Source organism: Melitaea cinxia, chromosome 21 (genome assembly GCF_905220565.1).
Source record: "Melitaea cinxia chromosome 21, ilMelCinx1.1, whole genome shotgun sequence".
In the NCBI taxonomy this organism is placed as follows: Eukaryota; Metazoa; Arthropoda; class Insecta; order Lepidoptera; family Nymphalidae; genus Melitaea; species Melitaea cinxia.
In genome coordinates, this window is record NC_059414.1 from 9589037 (window position 1) to 9603114 (window position 14078).

Sequence of the window (14078 nt, forward strand, 5' to 3'; positions counted from 1 at the left end):
TCTACTTGTCTTTGAGTGTGTATAGTTTATTTTCTAGTAAGTATCTTTTATGTTTATTACGTAGATTAAATTAATAAGCTAGAAAGCAGATTCGACACAGTGCGTTATCATCTTAAAGTTGTTTTAATATAAATTATAAGCTTACGTTAGTATTCCTTATCGTACGTAATCACTTAGATTTTGATCTTCCTCAAATATTACGCATCCTAATTGCCGTTATGTAAGAAAATTCTTGGCTTTACCTCGTTAGATAATTTACTCCCACGATATTTGCATACATTATAATATTCACGCGAAATCTCTTAAAAGTTAAACGTTTTTGTTCTCGCAAATTCATCGATTCGTAATTAATATTAATATTATTAGTAAGAAGCAAAATTAATCATTTATTAGTTTTATTTAATGTTAATTAGATAAAATGGTAAAAGGTGAAGATTTATAGTTGTTTATAAAAGTTATAGAAACAAACAAATAATAATAATAATAATAATATCTTTATTTCACAAACTTAGAACTATATTACAATGATAATGTGGCAACTTAGAAATATATCAAGATTTGCTTTTGATATTTTTGTCAAATTCACACATACTAATTATATACGATGTAATTTTAGATTAGATTACACGCGGGCTCGTCATTTTGTGTGATGCAGGAACGAATCTATAGTCATGTATTTATTTAGGAGCATCGGTAATTGCTATTTTCGCATATTCCAATAAGAAAATAACCATTTTGACTAGTCCGTTAGCGCAGTGTGTAGTACTCTGCTTTCTGCTCCGGGGGTTGTGAGAGCGATTCCCACCCCGAGTCTGGGTGTACTATATATATTTATTTATATATTTATTTATGTATTATTTATAAGTATGTTTATCGAAAATAAAATGTAGCTACACCAGTCGGCTGTTACCTATAACACAAGCATTTAGGAACAGACGACCGTGTGTGTATGTACACTAAGACTTTTTAAATAGGTTATACTATAATTAGTTTGTGTCAGATTTATGAAAAAAAAATCAAAATAACTACTAAATGATTACTGATTAGTACATATTATTCAATCAATGATTGTTCGTCAATACCAATATAATTTACGGTATTAAAAGTTTATCAGGATGTTAGTTAGGTATTATGGTTCGTTACAGATGTGACCCAAATACACGTATTTCATTGTTAAATTAAAGATCCAGCTCAAAGTGTCACTTGGCACTTCTCACGGCCGAATATAAAATGAAATCTAGTAATTCGATTCCCGGAATTGTTTACACAGTAATAATGGATATAAGCTGTACGTTACGAATAGCAGCCTTGTCATCCACTTGATATTTAGCTTAACCGTGTCTATTGTTTTTAATAACAAATAAAACAGTAAGGTATTTTGCAAGTAAAAATATTATTTATATAAGACGATTCCGTTTACGTCGAATTAAAATGTATAAGGATTGATACTTCTGACGTTAATTCGCTTTATTAATATTAATAAATCTCATTATATTTAAGATTAGACGCGATATTATTATTATTATAAAACCGGATCAAACTAAATTATTTTAATCGCACTTAACTGGTTTTCGAAATGTTATAGCGCAGACAATGTCTGTGACGTCACGTCTATGACACATCGATAGTAATTATCTATTGTTGTAAACATCACTTAACATAAGATGTCACTTATAATATGTATAAAAACAATTAAGAAATTGGACTATTTGCATGTTTATAGCCTGTTTGTTCTAGTATATTTTAATTATGTTAATTTAATATCTACATCAAATAAATACATATCTAAACAAGTATATGTAAATAAAAATAAATCGCTAAATATGAACGGCTGTAAAAGTTTGGCTATTTTTCTTATAGTTTTCTAACATTTTGTGTAAGTTACGAAATGAATGATGAAAAATTAAGGAAATTGCGTGGAAAATATCAGAAAACTTAATAATTATTTTAACTACAATATTTGATGGCTCTGTTTTTTCAAATGTCTATAAAAAAACATGCCAACAGTTGAGATGATTAAAAGTTACGATACACAATGGAAACTATACCATATACGTTAATTCAGAAAAAAATGTATTTTTAACCTTTCTATTTAACAAGCTCATGCACTGACATTGTCGTAGAGATATAGTCTAATCTTAAAAATCGTTCTGATAAATAAATATATATAAATCATCATCATCATTACAGCCTATACAGTCCACTGCTGGACATAGGCCTCCACAAGTTTACGCCAAAAATAACGTGAACTCGTGTGTTTTGCCCATAGTCACCACGCTGGGCAGGCGGGTTGGTGACCGCAGTACTGGCTTTGTCGCACTGAAGACGCTGCTGCCCGTCTTCGGCCTGTGTATTTCAAAGCCAGCAGTCAGATGGTTATCCCGCCACCGGTCGGCTTTTTAAGTTCCAAGGTGGTAGTGAAACTGTGATATCCCTTAGTCGCCTCTTACGACACCCACGGGAAGAGAGGGGGTGGCTAAATTCTTTAGTACCGTAGCCACACAGTACAATATATATAAATAATAGTAGGTAATTGCAAATAACTTGCAGTATACGTATTAACCTTTTAGACATAAGTATGTCGATTAATTTTCACTTCTTTTTTATTTGCTAAAGCATAGTAATTAATAAGTATGATTGCGTAAAAGCATTTGAAGAAACAATAAAAATTTAAATGGAAATTCGCGATATAAAATTTTTAATTGCCAATTGTCGATAGGAAATGGAGTCGGTCGCTTGGCTAGTAATAAACAATCCTCTGTCGTTTATTGCATATAGTTACAGCTCGATTATATTTGAGAGATTAAAATATTTGACAAGATTTAAATTTAACGTAAAACTGATACATTAATTGATAATTGTGTTTGCAAAAAAATAGTCAAGTAAATACGCATTATCAAAGATTACTCCAAAAGTTGTAATCAGATCTCGATGAAATTTAAATGTGACCACATGATAAACATCGGCTTTCGATTAAATTAAAAATCATTAAAATCGGTACACCCAGTAAAAAGTTATGTGGATTTTCGAGAGTTTCCCTCGATTTCTCTGGGATGCCATCATCAGATCCTGGTTTCCTTATCATGGTACCAAACTAGGGCTAACTCCTTTCCAACAAAAAAAGAATTATCAAAATTGGTTCATAAATGACGGATTTATTCCCGAACATAAATTAAAAAATATATATATACGGTCGAATAGAGTAACCTCTTCTATTTTTGAAGTCGGTTAAAAAAGGTACCTAACTTAGGCGACTTAATTGCTGTGATTTAGGTAACAGCCGGTTGATATTCATATTTTTTGTAATAAATGTACCAATAAATAGTTAATATATTAATAAATCCATATATTACACTAGAATTCGAGACGGAGGCGGGGTGGGGAAGCAAGCAAGCAGGCAAGGTTGGGCAAGTTGCACCAACAGATCCGTCAGAATATATTAATATGTGTAAGATAGTTCATGTGTTTGTTAAAGTATCTTGTTGAACACGTTAAACACCTATTTGTCAAGTTGTGAAGTGCTCGTAAAAATACCCCATTTAAATCATAAATATGTGACATATTGTTGACTTATGTATTTTAAAGGAATTTAGACGTTAAGCGTTTTATTCAATTTCTGTTATTATTTTAACACTCTGCCAATGTATTTATACTTACTTATATATATGTAAAAGTATGTTTTTTTTTTCGGAAGAGTCTTATTTGGTAAACAAACCTCTGTCAATCGTAATTCACGTTTTTTCAACATTTATCACTCACTTTCACAACACATTAGCTTACGGACATTTGTAAAACTCCATTTACTATTTATTTCACTAAAAACAAATATCAATTTATCATTTTAAACACATAAAAACTACTAAAATACGAATTCCGAAAGTACAGATAACTAATATTTTTGAATATGAAATTTCAATATCTTTTTTTTAAAAGCCAATATCCCTATTTGGTCTGGTATTGTGGTCATAATATTTTTAGGGGTGAATGAGTTTAAGTGAATGAACACCATGAGTGATAAAATAGGCCATGTTCTTTACTTATATTTTAAATTTTCACGAATTATAATTTGTTAAATAATGTTACCGTAAAGCGATTTGTTATGAATTTGTTTTTTGTTTTTAATTGTTTCTTTTCTTTTTTTTTATGTTGAGCGCAAAAAAATCCTTAGAAAATATTGCAAATGTCAATCTTTTATGGTAAAGTGTTCATTGTAAAGTTTTATTTTATATTATGAATATTTGTGAATATCAATTTCACCCTGAACATTTTTAACGCTTTTTTCCATATAATATTAAAGTATACCACATAGCAATGGCATAAAAGTTTACTGGAGTTCACAGGAAAAATTTTTGAGACTTTAGGATGAGACTTAGGATTACCCAATGAGAGCTTCGTGGAGAACAATGTTAGTAGTCCTTTTTTTAGGTGTTAGAGAAAGTGTGCCGCCGGCGCAATATTTTTTATTCATAGTAAATACAAATAATGTGACAATAACATTAATAGGGTCGACTTTTTTTTTCTAGACACAGGCGGTATCTTGTTGTAAATTTTATTTTTGACGTCTTTTTTACCATTTCACATAAACGAAATATAAATTTGTTGCCTTTTTATGCTCAATGCTCGATTAATATATTATTTTTTTTTTTTCGTAAAATCTGTACCTCTGCTAATTTTTTGCAAAAATAGTTAATATATTATTAAGTTTTGAAATAATTTTAGCAATATGTTAGCGTTAAATATTTAAACATAAAATGAATTTTATATTCGTCTATGGCTTATTAATATTGTTCATTCATTTGCTCTTTGTGTCACTTTACTATACTTACAATATTACTCTATTATCTGTGGTCGGAAGTACGCCATATTTGTTTACTACTTAAGACTATTCCAAAAAATAGAATAACATAGTTATATACATATTATTATTATATATTCATATAATTGCTTATATTATTAAACCATATACTTTATCCGTTCATAATGAAGTTCTTAAAATCATTTCGCATACAAACTAAGTTTTATTGGAGAAACATAGGCTATAAAAAATCTCAGTTGCATTTATAGAAGATGAGTATTAAGTAAATACTTTATACATACCGGGAGCCAGATTTTATGTGTATTTACTTTGTAGGTATATTATTTGCGTGAAGTTATTAAAATTTCGAAATTATGAAAACTTTATAAAGATAATTACAAAAGTCAATTACACAAATTATTCGGCATTTTCTTTACATTGTTGTTTTTATTACCAATTCATATTTAAAGGTTATTTAAAACGTACTTTTGTTTTGCGTGTTACATACAAAGTAAGTTTTCAATTATATCAATTGAGCCATTCATTTCAAATTGAACTTTCTAGTAGTAATATTAAAGTCAACTTTTGAGTAAATTGTATGTTTTATAAGTTAAGCTAGACGTGGGATCTGTCATACTGTTTGTATAAAAAATGTATATATCAACTAAACTGTACCATGTAATTGTAATTTATGGATATGATCTTAAGAAAAATTATTAATTAGAAACAATAATTGATTTATAATTTTACATATACATCGTTGTATTCAGTCTTAGCGTGTCTTATTCTACCTAATTGTTATAATAAGGCCTCTTTTTGTATAGATAAGACTATGTAACAGAGTGATTTATCGTATAATTATTTCGACAGATATGAGTAAAAATGATTAATTTAACGCACATAAAACTGAATGTACTAGAGGTATACAGTAAGGTATTCTATGTATTATTTTAATATGTAGTGATACGAGTACATTGAATCTTAACAGCAGCAGTCACGAGTTCGATTACTCTTAACAGATAATTGTGAATAAAAACAACAATGAATGAATAAATGAATAACAATTGAATTCTTCTGGTTTGGGTCTGATCTTCTTGGTATGATCTTCTGTAATCTTTAATAGGAAACCTAGGAAAATTGTCTACCAATCCATAATAGAGCAGCGTGGTAGATTAAGCTTCACCTCTTTTTTTTCCCAAGAGTCTTGCCCAACAATGAAAACTTTTCAGACTAATACAGTTCAGAATAGTATACGTATTATTTAGTACCATAGTAACTATAATGTATATCAAACACACACCTCTCCAATACATTTAGTCAGTTAAAGACCGGTTTAAACATACTAAAATATATCAAGTGAGTGATTCAAATCAAACATTGCGCTCGTTCGCCTTGCTATGCGTATGCAAATTTACCATCTAAAGGCAGCGTCACTGCTATGTTGATACACAGATATCACGCTGATCCTTGGACTTAATAAGATTTATCCTACAATTAACTGTCATTAGAGTCTTTGATTACAATTAATTGTATAATTGGAGTGTGAAAAACGTGTGTCTGGGCTAATTTCATTAGATTTATGTTCACGTCTTGCCTTTAAAGCGCAAAAACCTAATTGTGTTAATTGGTATATATTTACATACAATAATATAAATATAGTTTATTGATAGATCAAAAATAAGTAAGTCTAAATTACTTTTATCCCGAGTAGAAATTTTTTCGTCTTCCTTAGAAGGACCGGGCCAGGCATGCCTGATCAGGGCTAGATAAAGCATGTAACGCAGATGATTGGTTTGGACCTGATCAGGATGAGATGAGATTTCCTGATCGGGTCCAGATCAGGAAATCTCATTCTCATTCCTGATCAGCCGGTTCGGTCCGGTCCTTTTAAAAAACACGAATGTATATTCTTGAAAAAACTGTTTAACAAAAAAAAATGAATTGATATTATAAATATGTTACTTAACATAATTATTATGATATTTATTTCAGTATATTTTTTCCAATGTATTATTTATTTATGTTTTTTAAATATTAATTATTTTTATTTATTTTTATGTTATTAATTATTTATTATTATTAATTAAATTTTATTTATTAACTTCGAATAATAAACTACTAATTAACTATTTCCTATTACTTACGACTGCTCCACTGTGTAGAAATGGACAGGATCAGTCCATGCTGGACTGTCCTGATAACTGTATATTATACTAAGTAGCCTTAAAAACATTAATCGCGCGATTCATCAGGATAGCCTGAAAGAAATTACGCGAACTGAGCTAGTTCGCGTAATTTCTTTCAGGCTATCCTGATCTGGACCGGACCGGGTCCTGATCCAGTATGCCTTAACATACTTGATTATATTTTACATCAGGCTTATCCTTGTCTGGACCAGACCTGGTCCTGATAGAGCTTGCCGGATCTGGCATGCCTCACCGGATCGGGATAGATCCTGATCCGGTCCAGATACATGATCTGGTTGAGCCTGACCTTTTTTCTAGTCGGGATAAAAATTTGTTTTTTCTTTACAATACTTTACTTGTTATAAATGTTACGAGGTAAATTTTATAATTATATTCATTTTTGTTTCGTTTTTCGCTTTTATATATATATATATATATATATATATATATATATATATATATATATATATATCATATATATCCCATTACTGAACTAATTATATTAATTCACGATAGGTACATATCGAGTATTCAAGAACAATTTTTAAAAATAAAAAAAATGTTGCTAGAAAATTTATTAATTTGAATTTCATATGAAAATTTTGTTTTTTAATTTTATTTAATATTTGAGACACAAGATCCCTTTTATGCCTTTTCTTCTTTTTCTGTCTTATAAACATGTGTATTAAGTTAAGAATATCGGTTTAATAGTAACAATAAACATCACAGGTGAAATAATCCAGCCGGCCTAGCATGCATACAACGAGATATCTCTTGACGAGAGAGAGAGATAATGTCTACATCGAGTATTTTCTCGATTACCCTAACATGCGCACTACGAGAGACAAAATTCTCTTCCGAAGACTTCGCCTTGTCGAGTAGAGAAACATTATCAACCATAATCACAACTGAATATCATTCTTATTTCTTATGTCGTAAAGTTGAATTTACAAGGTTATTGACCAATTTCAAACGAGTGACACATGTTTTATTTAACAATGTTCTCGGCCTTTTGGCTAAGATAAAAAGTGTATATCTAATTTAAAAAATCTAATATGGAAAATAAAACGGCGTAAGTAAATGAATTTAATTATATATGTAAAACAATATGCTCGTGTTGTGCTTTATATCTTGTCGCACATTAGATAATTGTAATTCTATCACGCATTTTTTTTTTTAATTTTTAAAATTTTTTGAATTTTTGAATTTTTTTTTTTTGATTATTGATTTTACTTTTATTCTATTTAATTTTATTTTTAGTTATTGATTTTTTTAATATAATTTTGTTTTGTTTTTTATTCTGAATGTTGTCTTGTCTTGTTGTACTAACCCAATATGGACTTATACTTTGGTCTGAAATAAAGTATTATTATTATTATTATTTAGAATAAGAAGCAACAGGGCGCAAATACGTTTTTTGTGTCATTATATGGCACACTTCACTCGACTTTTCGCATTTCCCGCTCTTCGTATACCGAAATTATATAATTATAATAGGGAAACGCCATGGTATACAAAAAATAGGCACCCGGTTTTATTTATTTTTTATTTATCGTCTTTCTCGTCGATAATATTGAAGACGAGAAGTTTCTCTTCCTAAAACGACAAAATTCGACAAAATTACGATGTCATGTTAGCTTCCGTAGAGATAAATATCACAGATCACTAAAATTTAATGATTATCTCTTCTTGACGTAACGAGAAGAGTATCGCGTGCACGCATGTTAGCTACTGTAGACATAGAGAGATAATACGAGAAAAGGGGTAGACAAAATTTTGTCGTGGCGCGCATGCTAGGCCTGCAGGTCGTTGTCTGGATAGCTATCACCGTTCTAACGGCAGTTATTGTAACGTTGATTTATTATGAATTTAGTTCGAGGAGTGTCAGGCGTTTATTATCTGCATTTTCGCTACATTTGTATTCGCGAATACTTTCGATCGATAACGCGTTATAAGTAAATTTATTGAAAACAAAGTAGCTGGGGTAGAAATGTATATTCTATTTCAAATGTGTAACGTGTCGATTAAAAATAGCCAGTAAACATTAGATCGAAATTCATTCACAATCAAATTGAAAGATATTAATTAATGAAATTCAAATACAAACAAAAAGCAATTTAAATAAAAATAATTTAGGATTACTTATTTTTGATCAAAAAACAATAAATATCAATAATTAAAATTAGATCAAATTTCCTTAAAGAGTTTATAGGCCTATCTAATATGAACTATTTTAATTATTTACTTTAGTCAGCAGAGCTTGATAAATTTAAACGGAAACTGACTAACTTGTAAATTACATCTCATTAAGTAAACTGCAACTGACCCTATGATTATAAAATACCATGTCCGTCTGAAAGTGAAGGATTCATCGTTTCTAAGGAAAAATAATATAGTTAGATCAATTAAAATTACAACACAAACCTGATTATAAGGTAAATCTATAAAATATTTAATATTCAAGAAAATATGCAGTATTAATATTTTGTACATAACTAGGTCTGAAATTATTCTCTATATAGTTTTCTAATGTTTACGCGAATTTCACTCATTATAATGAAGCATTTTTTTCGGATTTGATCGCGGTTTATTAAGTTTTTTAGATGCCCGATATTTCAGATACTTTACAGCAACCGTGGTCACGGGAGGACTGACTGTATTCTCTATATATTTAGACTGTGAAATGTTTTAGGCATGAAATGTTCTTTATGGTAGAAATGACAAATGAAAGTCTTTATAAACTTTGATAATATTTAAGTATAGAATATTAAATTTATTATTGTACTGTGTGGCTACAGTACTAAAGAATATAGCCACCCCCTCTCTTCCCGTGGGTGTCGTAAGAGGCGACTAAGGGATAACACAGTTCCGCTACCACCTTGGAACTTGAAAAGCCGATCGATGGCGGGATAACCATCCAACTCCTGGCTTTGACGGGCAGCAGCGTCTTGGGTGCGACAAAGCCAGCCCTGCGGTCACCAACCCGCCTGCCCAGCGTGGCGACTATGGGCAAAACACATGAGTTCACGATATTTTTGGCGTAAACTTGTGGAGGCCTATGTCCAGTAGTGGACTGTAAAGGCTGTAATGATGATTAAATTTATTTAGGCTTTTGATTGCATTCTCTTTTTCCACCCGAGCAAACCCGTGGGTTTAATAGCTCACCATAAAATGTGCCCATCGTTAGCTAAGGAAGCTTCGATGATTCAAATCACGACGAAGATTGCACATTTGATATTTATTCATCGATTTAATTGGACTCTAACGTAAGCGATTACTTACGCCTATGTCATAAAGTTGCATAATTGAATACCTCTGTATTAGTAACCTCCTATTAACTGAACTATAATTATCCTTTAGCGCACGTTATGAAATTATTTACTATTGACATGACCGTATTTTACTTAATTTAGATATTTTATCTATAGTTTTTTGTTATTTTTAACTTTTTACTTTTACTCTTATACCCTTTTTCTACATAGAGAAGGGAGCTTTTGCCCCGCTGGGGGACGTTACAGGCTAAATCGAGTAAATCAAGTAATTACTTATTACTTTGTTTTTTTGAAATGTGTTTAACACCTATAATTAAAGCAACACTTGAATTTAATATTTTCTTGGTGTTTGCTTCTTGGTAAAATAGATGTTGTTCGATTCTCAGACCTACCCAATATGCACACAAAATTTCATGAGAATCGGTCAAGCCGTTTCGAAGGAGTTTAACTACAAACACCGCGACACGAGAATTTTTTATACTAGATATATACACTTTATTATTGATGAATAAGCGATGTCAAATAATACAGAAACTAATTCGTAATAACACGGTATTAGTATTGTAATTATATATAAAGGTATGGTTATATAATGGTGCCCATGAAAAATGTTATACGCATAGATCATAAGTAGAATTAAAAAAATTCCTTACTTGTCATTTGCCCTTATGTTATTGTATACCTTACGCTACGTGTATCTTTTAAAGTTATTTGATGAAGAGGTTATTTGTTATTAATTAGACCTTTCCATGACATAAATATTGATATATTTTGACAATTGCATTGTGTAAAGAGTTTTTTTTTCCTACACTATTCTAAGATGTGTATTGTTGTATATCTCACTCGAGTTATGAAATTTAATTTTTGCATTGAAAAAATTGTATTATTTAAAATGTTTTGCACGAGAAAAAGTGTGTTTCATTTTTAAAAATATAGATTAGACATTACATTTTTATTACTTACAAACGTGTATATCCTAGTCCCAAATAGCTTTACTTAGTTTGATATGGCTATAAAGACTATGTTTCGTTTACAGATAATCTTTACACTCTATAAATAAATTTAGACAGTATTTTCTCTAATAAGGAACTATTAATTAGTTTCTTATTGGAAATCACTTCTTTTGAAGGTTCATAAGATCCGTCAATCATTCAGTAATTGAGGTAAAGCACGGCAATAAATGTCCTGCTCGAAATCTAGAGCAGCCCGACTGGGGAAGTACCTCGACCTAACAGAAGACCACATCTAAATACAATAATACTGCTTTAGTAAGGTGGCTAGAGCTCCGGAGGGGGGGGGGGCAAGGGTAAGGTCGGCAGCGCGCTTTCGATGCTTCTGGTTATAGGCCTTCATTGTATATATATAAAAAAAATCTATAAAGATTTTGAAATTACAGACTTAACCCTCGATATTATCTTAATAACGTAGAACATTTAATTTGAGGTTCATCTTAAGCTAATTTACATTTTTACTTCATCACTTCAGCCTATCGCCGTCCAATGCTGGACATAGGCCTCCACAAGTTCCCGCCAAAAATGGCGCGAACTCATGCGTTTTGCCTATTTTTACTTATATTCTTAATAAAGGTATGGTAATCATAAACAAATCATGTATGTTTCTTTATTTACTTATTGTTATATATTTTATACATACCTATATATTTTATTCAATTGCAAGACCTAACTATCCTGTCAATCTGAAACCATCATTATGTTTAATGATCGTAAAATATCGCAAGGTTAGCACAACTCTATTAAGCATGGCAATACCCTAACCACAACCCATTGTTCTATGAATTGACATTGATATTGTGACCTGTTGGTATAAATCACACTGTTTCTATGAATAAGTGTTGATGAGAATAATAGAATAGAAGATAAAAAAGAAATAATTAGAGATTTGATTTTTATTAGTATCTTTTATTTATTTAAACATTTACGTAAGATAAACTCCTAAACTATAAAACTTTCGGTATAACGAGTAGCTATTAGGCATCGAAAAACATCATAATTTTATAACACATTCATAATTAATTATTATTTACCAACTGATAGAATCTATACTAATATTATAATGCTGAAAAGTTTGTTTGTTTGCTTGTTTATAAGAGCTAATCTCAGGGACTACGTGTTCGAATTGAAATATTATTTTTATGTTGGGTAATTAATTTACCTAGGAAGGCCTTAAGAAAGGAAGAAGGAAGGCTGGGCTATACTTTAACGTACGTTTTTTCCTCCATTAACGCAGGTGTAACCGCAGAGCATAGATTTTAAAAATATATGGCGATGTAGGCACCTATTTAGTATTAATATTCTAACCAACGTTGTTGTATCATTTCTTTTCATTTTCAGTGTTTCGATTTTTAGGCTGTTTAAAATTATCCCTTGTTTACTACAAAGGAAATTTGTTGACAGAACACAAATTGTACATTACGTAATGTCTTTGTAAGCGGTAAGTGTATTATAAACGAATATAAAACCTTGTCTGAAATAAATAAGATAAAAAAATATAACCTTCACTTCTAAAACAAATAATAGCACATCTCTACGTCAACTTGGCCCTGCGAACTGTCAATGTGCAGTCATTACAGTTAATGATCGTGAACAGGGACGGATTAGGTCACACGTGTATTCCTTGGTATTTTGAAGGTAAAAAAACTTGTATTACTTCACGTTAAATCACTTGTCTTGTAAAATAATATAAAAATTTATGTTTGTAAGAACGTGCAAATAAAAAAATGCCAAAATTCTATTAGGCTATAAAATGATAATTCTTTATCCCCTTATCTGCCCCGACTCCTCTTACACATTAACACATTTCGTGCAAGCATCAATTTTAGTACAAACTAAATCAAAAACATCAAAATTTAAAATTAATTTATACAAGTAGGCTTTTTTTAATTTTCATTTTTCAAATACTAAAATATTCCTCCTAAAATTAATTATGTTTAAAATGAAGCTACTATCTTTTCGAAATGCAGATTCTAAAATAAAGATAAAATGGTCAGGAAACTTCACAGTTACTTTTTTAAAAATTTGTCAAACATAAGGTATAAATAAAGTAAATCATTAAATATTTACTTACGATTTAAAGCGCGAAATAAAAAAAAATGACGACTTTTTTGTTCACAGCCATTGAATTATGACTGATTGACAGGCTTACTATGCTTTAGAGACAATCCGGCCCTGATCGTGAAGCCTACTCCGCAAGGTCACTCAGTAACTCACGGCATGCGCCTACGCCGATCCCACGGTGTGACGCATCCGTAGGCAGATTTGATATTGCGTTATTATTATGCTGTTATTATGAGTATTCTTTATTGCTAACATTTTATGTAATGGAAAAATCTTTACTTATTTATGTTATTTGTTTGTGTACTCTTTGTTTTTCATTTTGATTTTTTATTACATACTATATTAGGTATAAAGTACTTCAGTCAAGTTTTAACAGCACTTCAAGAAACATAACAAAATGAATAGAATTTGTTTATTTGGACTTGTAGTGCCATCAAGTATAAGGCGTTTATTTATTTATAAACATATTGTAAGTTTTTAAAGGAGAAACACAAAAACTAGTATACTGATTATTATTTACAAATATTCTTTCATCAGTAGAATAAAAAGTGCGTGCGTACAAAGTACACATGTCAGAAGTGAAACTTCTTATCCAAACTAATTTTGAACTTAATAATAATAATAATCGTAGTCTTTATAATATAATAATAATCTTTAATTCGGGACTAGCCCATATAGTGTTAGTAATAATGTTTCTTATAATCTAGTGTTAGTACAATTACAAACCTTAAATAATTACATTTTAAAAAAA